Below are 9,649 nucleotides of genomic sequence, written 5' to 3' on the forward strand. Positions count from 1 at the left end.
TGAAGAACATGCAAGATTGTTGCATAGGTACATACATGGCAACGTGATTTGTTGCCTTTCTCCCTTTCACCTATATCTGGCATTTCTCCCCATGCTCTCTCTCCCCAACTCCCCACTCCCTGCTGTCCCTCCCCTATTTCCCCCCAGCTGACTCCAGTGTGTGATGCTCCCCTCCCTCTATCCATGTGTTCTCATTGTTCAACACCTGGCTATGAGTGAGAACATGTGGTGTTTGATTTTCTGTTCTTGTGTCAGTTTGCTGAGAATGATGGTTTCCAGGTTCATCCATGTCCCTACAAAGGACACGAACTCATTGTTTTTGATGGCTGCATAATATTCCATGGTGTATATGTGCCACCTTTTCCCTGTCCAGTCTATCATCGATAGGCATTTGGGTTGGTTCCAGGTCTTTGCTATTATAAACAGTGCTGCAATGAACATTCGTGTGCGTGTGTCCTTATAGCAGAATGATTTATAATCCTTAGGATATCTACCCAGTAATGGGATTGCTGGGTCAAATGGAATTTCTATTTCTAGATCCTTAAGGAATTGCCACGCTGTCTTCCACAATGGTTGAACTAATTTGCACTCCCACCAACAGTGTAAAAGTGTTCCTATTTCTCCACATCGTCTCCAGCATCTGTTGTCTCCAGATTTTTTAATGATCGCCATTCTAACTGGCGTGAGATGGTATCTCAAGGTAGTTTTGATTTGCATTTCTCTAATGACCAGTGATGAAGAGGATTTTTCATATGTTTGTTGGCCTCATCTATGTCTTCTTTTGTAAAGCATCTGTTCATATCCTTTGCCCACTTTTGAATGGGCTTGTTTGTTTTTTTCTTACAAATCCGTTTTAATTCTTAGTAAATTCTGGATATCAGCCCTTTGTCAGATGGGTAGACTGCAAAAATTTTTTCCCATTCTGTTGGTTGCCAATTCACTCTAATGACTGTTTCTTTTGCTGTGCAGAAGCTCTGGAGTTTGGTTAGGTCCCATTTGTCTATTTTAACTTTTGTTGCCAATGCTTTTGGTGTTTTGGTTATGAAGTCCTTGCCTACGCCTATGTCCTGAATGGTTTTGCCTAGATTTTCTTCTATGGCTTTTATGGTGTTAGGCCTTGTGTTTAAGTCTTTAATCCATCTGGAGTTAATTTTACTGTAAGGTGTCAGGAAAGGGTCCAGTTTCTGCTTTCTGCACATGGCTAGCCAGTTTTCCAAACACCATTTATTAAACAGGGAATCCTTTCACCATTGCATGTTTTTGTCAGGTTTGTCAAAGATCGGATGGTAGTAGATGTGTGGCGTTGCCTCTAAGGCCTCTATTCTGTTCTTTTGGTCTATATTTCTGTTTTGGTACCAGCACCATGCTGTTCTGATTACTGTAGCCTTGTAGTATAGTTTGAAGTCCGGTAGTGTGATGCCTCCCACTTTGTTCTTTTTGCTTAGAATTGACTTGGCTATGTGGGCTCTCTTTTGGTTCCATATGAAGTTTAAGGTGTTTTTTTCCAGCTCTGCGAAGAAGGTCATTGGTAGCTTGATGGGGATAGCATTGAACCTGTAAATTACTTTGGGCAGTATGGCCATTTTCAAGGTATTGATTCTTCCTAACCATGAACATGGAATGTTTCTCCATCTGTTTGTGTCCTCTCTCATTTCGTTGAGCAGTGGCTTGTAGTTCTCCTTGAAGAGGTCCTTTACGTTCCGTTAGTTGTATTCCTAGGTATTTTATTCTCTTTGTGGCAATTGTGAATGGCAGTTCCTTCTTGATTTGGCTCTCTTTAAGCCTGTTATTGGTGTATAGGAATGCATGTGATTTCTGCACATTGATTTTGTATCCTGAGACTTTGCTGAAGTTGCTTATCAGTTTCAGGAGATTTTGGGCTGAGACGATGGGGTCTTCTAGATATACAATCATGTCGTCTGCAAATAGAGACAATTTGACTTTCTCCTTTCCTAATTGAATACCCTTTATTTCTTTTTCTTGCCTGATTGCTCTGGCTAGAACTTCCAGTACTATATTGAATAGGAGTGGTGAGAGAGGGCATCCTTGTCTAGTGCCAGATTTCAAAGGGAATGCTTCCAGTTTTTGCCCATTCAGTATGATATTGGCTGTTGGTTTGTCGTAAATAGCTTTTATTATTTTGAGATAGGTTCCATCAATACCTAGTTTATTGAGGGTTTTTATCATAAAGGGCTGTTGAATTTTGTCAAAGGCCTTCTCTGCATCAGTTGAGATAGTGGTGGTTTTTGTCTTTGGTTCTGTTTATGTGGTGAATTACGTTTATAGACTTACGTATGTTGAACCAGCCTTGCATCCCCGGGATGAATCCTACTTGATCATGGTGGATAAGCTTTTTGATGTGCTGTTGCAATCGGCTTGTCAGTATTTTACTGAAGATTTTTGCATCTATGTTCATCATGGATATTGGCCTGAAGTTTTCTTTTCTATCTGAGTCTCTGCCAGGTTCTGGTATCAGGATGATATTGGTCTCATAAAATGATTTGGGAAGGATTCCCTCTTTTTGGATTATTTGGAATAGTTTCAGAAGGAATGGTACCAGCTCCTCTTTGTATGTCTGGTAGAATCTGGCTGTGAACCCATCTGGGCCTGGGCTTTTTTTGGGTGGTAGGCTCTTAATACCTGCTTCAACTTCAGCCCTTGTTATTGGTCTATTCAGGGTTTCGACTTCTTCCTGGTTTAGGCTTAGGAGGATCCAAGTGTCCAGGAATTCATCCATTTCTTCCAGGTTTACTAGTTTATGTGCATAGAGTTGTTTGTAATAATCTCTGATGATGGTTTGAATTTCTGTGGAATCTGTGGTAATATTTCCTTTATCATTTTTTATTGCGTCAATTTGATTATTCTCTCTTTTGTTTTTTATTAATCTGGCTAGTGGTCTGTCTGTTTTGTTGATCTTTTCTAAAAACCAGCTCCTGGATTTATTGATTTTTTTGAAGGTTTTTTCGTGTCTCTGTCTCCTTCAGTTCTGCTCTGATCTTAGTTATTTCTTGTCTTCTGCTAGGTTTTGAGTTTTTTTGATCTTCTCCTCTGGCTCTTTCAATTTTGCCGATAGGTTGTCAATTTTAGATCTCTCCTTGCTTCTCATGTAGTTATTTATTGCTATATATTTTCCTCTAGAGACTGCTTTAAATATGTCCCAGAGATTCTGGTATGTTGTGTCTTCATTCTCATTGGTTTCGAAGAACATCTTTATTTCTGCCTTCATTTCATTGTTTATCCAGTCAACATTCAAAAGCCAGTTGTTCAGTTTCCATGAAGCTGTGTGGTTCTGAGTGTTAGTTTCTGAATTCTGAGTTCTAACTTGATTGCACTGTGGTCTGAGAGACTGTTTGTTATTACTTCCGTTCTTTTGCATTTGCTGAGGAGTGATTTACTTCCAATTATGTGGTCAATTTTAGAGTAGGTGTGATGTGGTGCTGAGAAGAATGTATATTCTGTGGATTTGGGGTGGAGAGTTCTGTAAATGTCTATTACGTTTGCTTGTTCCAGGTCTGAGTTCAAGTCCTGGATGTCCTTGTTAATTTTCTGTCTCGTTGATCTGTCTAATATTGACAATGGGGTGTTAAAGTCTTCCACTATTATTGTGTGGGAGTCTAAGTCTCTTTGTAAGTCATTAAGAACTTGCCTTGTGGGTGCTCCTGTATTGGGTGCGTATATATTTAGGATCGTTAGCTCTTCTTGTTGGATTGATCCTTTTATCATTATATAGTGTCCTTCTTTGTCTCTTTTGATCTTTGTTGGTTTAAAGTCTATTTTATCAGAAGCCTGACAGAATCAGGCTTCAGAAGGTGGGTAATAAGAAACTTCTGTGAGCTAAAAGAACATATTCCAACCCAGTGCAAAGAAACTAAGAACCTTGAAGAAAGATTTGATGAAATGCTAACGAGAATGGACAACTTAAAGAGGAATATAAGTGAATTGATGGAGCTGAAAAACACAACACGAGAACTTCGTGAAGGATGCACAAGTATCAACAGCCGAATTGACCAAGCAGAAGAAAGGATCAATGAAATAAAACGGGAAGGCAAGATTAGAGAAAAAAGGGTAAAAAGCAATGATCAACGTCTCCAAGAAATATGGGACTGTGTGAAAAGACCTAATCTACGTTTGATAGGCGTACCTGAATGTGACAGAGAGAATGAATCGAAGCTAGAGAATACTCTTCAGGATATCATCCAGGAAAACTTCCCCAGCCTGGCAAGGCAGGCCAATATTCAAGTCCAGGAAATACAGAGAACCCCACAAAAATATTCCTCATGAAGCGCAACCCCAAGGCACATAGTCAGATTCACCAGGGTTGAAATGAAGGAGAAAATACTAGGCAGCCAGAGAGAAAGGTTGGGTTACCCACAAAGGGAAGCCCATCAGACTCACAGCAGATCTCTTAGCAGAAACTCTACAAGCCAGAAGAGAGTAGGGGCCCATATTCAACATCCTTAAAGAAAAGAACTTTCAACCCAGAATTTCCTATCCAGCCAAACTAAGCTTCATAAGTGAAGGAAAAATAAAATCCTTTGCGAACATGCAAGTGCTCAGAGATTTCGTCACCACCAGGCCTGCTTTACAAGAGCTCCTGAAAGAAGCACTAAACACAGAAAGGAACAACCAGTACCAGCCACTCCAAAAACATATCAAATGGTAAACAGCATTGACACAATGAAGAAACTGCATCAACTAACGGGCAAAATAGCCAGCTAACATCAAAATGGCAGGATCAAATTCACACATAACAATATTAACCCTAAATGTAAATGGGCTAAATGCCCCGATCAAAAGACACAGAGTGGCAAATTGGATAAAATGTCAAAACCCGTCGGTGTGCTGTATCCAGGAAGCCCATCTCACATGCAAGGATACACATAGGCTCAAAATAAAGGGATGGAGGAAGATTTATCAAGCAAATGGAGAGCCAAAAAAAGCAAGAGTTGGAATTCTTATCTCTGATAAAATAGTTTCTATCTCTTAAAGACAAGATCTTTTAAAATAAATATCACAATACTATGATTACAACTTAATAAAATTAATAGTAATTTTATCATGTTTTTATTACCTAGGCAACCTTCAAGTTTTCCTATGTAAAAAATGCCATTTTAAACCTCCTTTATTTGACTCAGGATCCAAACACAGTTCTTACATTACATTGGGTTATTTTGGTTAAGGGTTTTCAATTCTGTGGCAATAAAAAGAACTCCTTTTAAATATCTTTTATTTGGTATAGAAATAAGGTTATCTCTCTTGCCCACATTTTGGATTTAGATGATGGCTTTGTGCTGGTATGATTTAACATGTATTTCCCTAGAATTCCCTTTAAATTGGGAGTAAGATGTAGAGGTGTGATTAAATATAGGCTCTTTTTTTTGGCATAAGTGCTTTGTGGATGGTAGTCTTTGATTATGTCAAAAATACAATGCCTGATGGCCCAGGTTTAATGATAATACTGAAAAATAGCTTCAGTCCGTGTCTCATTTAACCATTTGATAACCTTTCATCAGTTCTTTACTTGTTTAATTTTAGCAGACATCAATGATTATTGACTTCATTATTGTATTTGACATTGGGATATTTTGATTTTCTGATGCTGTCATTCACTCCGCATTGACTGTGGTTCTTGCCCTGATCAACTTTTTGGTTATTTGGAAATGCAGGTCATCCAGGAACAGCAGTTTGAATGATCATTTTCCTTTAGTGATCTTTGGAATAATGAGTGGGTGTCCTACAATCCCAATGTGAGCAGTGTGGTGGTGCTGGTAGCTGCTGACTTGTTTTCTGTTCATATTTCTTGATCCTAATGTCCCTTGAATGGCTTTTGGGAACCCCTCGCTTATTTTGCTGTGGCCTCCGTGTCTTCATGGCTTCCTTGCTTCACGTTAAGATGTCCTAGATTCATCTCAAATTGAGGTACACTCTACAAAGTAATTAGTACTCTGGAAAAGTGTAGATGAATAAGGCAAGACTGAGGAACTGTTGCAATATAAAGGAGACTCAACAGAAGTACAGCTGAGCGCACCATGAGGTCCAAGATCGGAACCTAGAATAGGAAAAAGGACATCAGTGGTAACAGTGGCGTATGTGTGATCATTACCCTAAATCTTATTACAGACTAAATCTGAAGGGATAACTTTCAGATTAGTTTTATTACAAACTAAATGCAAATACAAGAGCCAGAGGACTTTACAGTTTGGTTGCTAATCTATTAATATGTCTTTAGTTTCTGGATTTGATGGTTGTGTGAGAATTGATGTTTAATGACATGTAGGTTTCTTTTACAACGGGATCCATCTGTTCTCTTCTAGAAAACCACCTCAGGGAGTAGGAGCTACTCTTCCTGTGTGTTACTTCAACGTTGCCTGAAAGTATTTGCTCAGGTGTTTCAGAATCATCTGCATAGTTAAAAAAAAGACAAACGTCTGAACTATAAAACTGCAAAATTACAGTTTTCTCCAGGGATCCTTCATTGCATCTGAGGACTGAGAACCAAGCACCTAGAATCTCAGTCCAGATGTTCCCTAAATCTGTGTCTTCTAAAACTTAATTACATTCTGTTTTCAAGATTGTTTTGAGTCCTGATAGCATTTATACTAGTACTTAATATATTTCTTTAAATTGATTCACTTTTTTCGTAGTTTAATAAGACGACGTTGGTACCACACAGACTTAAAAAAAAGATACATGTACGTTAAAATTAAGATGTATCTGTTAAAATTTAACATTTGTCATACATCCCATATTTGGGAAAACAGCAACCTATGTGAAACATTTACTTCAACCATTTCTTCTCTTGTAGCTTACATTTCCAGCTCTGTTTTGTAGCATTTAGATGTTTTTGTGATTGATGATACACATTGCACAATTGGATGAGATTGCCTTTAATCATCAGATTATTTCATTAACAAGGTTTTTGAGAATTTATCACAAGCAGATTATTGAGAATAGGGAGCGCCACTATACTGTGAGACACCTGTAGGGTTACCTAGTAAGAGAAAAATAGTTTCACTTTTAAAGGTATTTTTCTGACAGTCTGATGTTTTCAGATGTTCCTAAAAAGATAATCTGGGTTAAATAAAAATATTTATCTTGTTTATGAAGCGGCATAGCTTGCAGTGAAAAGAAGAAATACCTTGAAGTCAGACCTAGATGTCCAGGAATCCTCATGATACAGAATTGTGAGAGTTAACTGCCTACTGATTCAGTTACTTCTTTATAGTGAGACAGAGTCTCACTCTGTCTCTTAGGCTAGAGTGTAATTAAGTGTGATTTTAGGTCACTGCAACCTCCGCCTCCTGGGCTCAAGTGATTCTCCTGCCTCAGCCTCACGAGTAGCTGGGATTACAGGTGTGCGCCACCATGCCTGGCTAATTTTTGTATTTTTAGTAGATATGGGGTTTTACCACATTGGCGGGCTGGTCTTGAACTCCTGACCTCAGGTGATCTGCCGCTTTGACCTCCCAAAGTACTGCTGATCCAGCTACTTCTTAGGTTGTTTGAGAAAATTGAATGAAATGTTATATGTGAAGTGTAGTGGCTAGACATTGGGTTGAGTAAATGCTTCATGAAAAACCACTTTGAAAAACATGATTTCTTTCAATGTCATTTCAACATTGTGAGAAAGAAGTTAATTCCTGGCCAGAACTACTGTCTGTTTGGAGTTTGCACGTTCTCCGCATGTCTATATGTTTTTTTGGGGTATTGCAGTTTCCTCCCACATTACAAAGGTGTGTATGTTGGGTGGATTTGTGTGTCTGCCTGGTCGCAGTCTGAGTGTGGGTGTGTATGTGAGTGACCCTGTGTTGGGATGGCATCCTGTTGGGGCTGGTTCCCATCTTGCTCCTTGAGCTGCTGAGATAGGCCCTGGCCACCTGTCACACTGAACTGGAACAAGCAGGTTGGGAAATGAATGAATGCATATAAATTATTGTGAAACAAAAATTCATAAAGTCTACTATAATAATATAAATGCACAACAAATAAAATGCTCAGCGAGCCTGCCCTATTTGTTATCATTTGTTTGTTTTTTAACTGCTTAATGGTAGGAATATTCTTTTTTTAAAATTTTTTATTTTTTTGAGACAGGGTCTTGTTCTGTCCCCCAGGTTTGGAGTGCAGCGGTGCGATCTTGGCTTACTGCAACCTCCACCTCCTGGGCTTAGGTAATCCTCGTATCCCATCCTCCCAAGTAGCTGGGACTACAGGCGCATGCCACCACACCCGGCTAATTTTTGTGTTTTGTATAGAGATGGGTGTTGTCATGTTGCCCAGGCAGGTCTCCAACTCTTGGGCTCAAGCATTCCACCTGCCTTAGCCTCCCAAAGTTCTGGGATTATAGGTGTGAGCCACTGTGCTCTGCCGTAATATTCTTAGAATTTTTACTTTGCAAACATTTATTCCTTGATTGGTTAAATCCAGTGGTGGTTACACCACCACTATAACCACTGTCACTTTCCGACTCACCAGAAATTACATAATTGTCTTGTTAATCTCTTAAAAATATGTATGTCTCACACAACAGAAATCAAAGCTTTCAGAAAACAATTACCTGCCCTGACAATGTAACACATTCCAAATTTTTGTGTTTGATTATATTCCATCCAATTCTATTTTATTTTTTAAAAATTCTGGTTAATCTACGAAATCAATCTCATGACCCCTATTGGATCTTGACCTGCAGCTTAGAAAACTCTTTTAAAACTAATTTAGGCTGGGGCCGTGGCTCACGCCTGTAATATCGAGCACTTTGGGAGGCCGAGGCAGGCAGATCATGAGAGACCATCCTGGCCAACATGGTGAAACCCTGTCTCTACTAAAAATACAAAAAAATTAGCTGGGCATGGTGTTGCGCGCCTGTAGTCCCAGCTACTCAGGAGGCTGAGGCAGGAGAACCACTTGAACCCAGGAGGCAAAGGCTGCAGTGAGCAGAGATCATGCCACATTGCACTCCAGCCTAGGGGACAGAGCAAGACTTTGTCTCAAAAAACAAACAAAACCTAATTTAATACATGTACACACAGACTCATACAAACCCCTTTGAGAGAAGAACTATTATTGCACCCATTTTTCAGTAGAGGAAATTCTGGCACAAAGAGGTTAAATAACTTGCCTAAGCACACACTGCTAAGGATGAGGTAGGAGAAACAGGTTCCAACTCAGGGAGCTAGCTCCAAAATCTGTTCTTTGAACCATTCTCTCACAGGGGGTCTCTCAACCCATCAGCCACATGGCGATAAATAAATATCTGTTTGAGCCGGGTGCAGTGGCTCACACCTGTAATCCCAGCATTCTGGGAGGCTGAGGCAGGTGGATTACCTAAGGCCAGGAGTTTGAGACCAGCCTGGTCAACATTGTGAAACCCCGTCTCTACTAAAAATACAAAAAATTAGCTGGGCATAGTGGCAGGCACCTGTAATCCCAGCACTTTGGGAGGCCAAAGTAGGTGAATCACCTGAGGCAGGAGTTTGAGACCAACCTGGCCAACAAGGTGAAACTCCATCTCTACTAAAAATATAAAAGTTGGCCGGGCATGGTGGCTCACGCCTATAATCTCAGCACTTTGGGAGGCTGAGGCGAGCAGATCACCTGAGGTCAGGAGTTCAAGACCAGCCTGGCCAACATGGTGAAACCCTGTCTTAAAAAG

The 9,649-nt window shown here is 39.8% G+C and overlaps 1 protein-coding gene across 5 annotated transcripts in view; it reads left to right on the top strand.

The window, feature by feature from the left end:
- LARP4B (La ribonucleoprotein 4B) overlaps positions 1–9,649 on the top strand; it is a 115,515-nt gene that overhangs the window by 32,506 nt on the left and 73,360 nt on the right. Inside the window, exon 2 of one of the 5 annotated variants that reach the window (XM_017514073.2) lies at positions 5,667–5,747. The exons of 3 other annotated variants lie outside the window; for them this stretch is intronic. The gene's annotated coding sequence lies outside the window, so the exon portion shown is untranslated. Of the gene's footprint in view, positions 1–5,666; positions 5,748–8,165; positions 8,211–9,649 lie in introns of those variants that run through there. One more of the 5 variants, XM_017514072.2, reaches the window with a different exon arrangement.

This window comes from Cebus imitator, unplaced genomic scaffold (assembly GCF_001604975.1).
Source record: "Cebus imitator isolate Cc_AM_T3 unplaced genomic scaffold, Cebus_imitator-1.0 Scaffold513, whole genome shotgun sequence".
In the NCBI taxonomy this organism is placed as follows: domain Eukaryota; kingdom Metazoa; phylum Chordata; class Mammalia; order Primates; family Cebidae; genus Cebus; species Cebus imitator.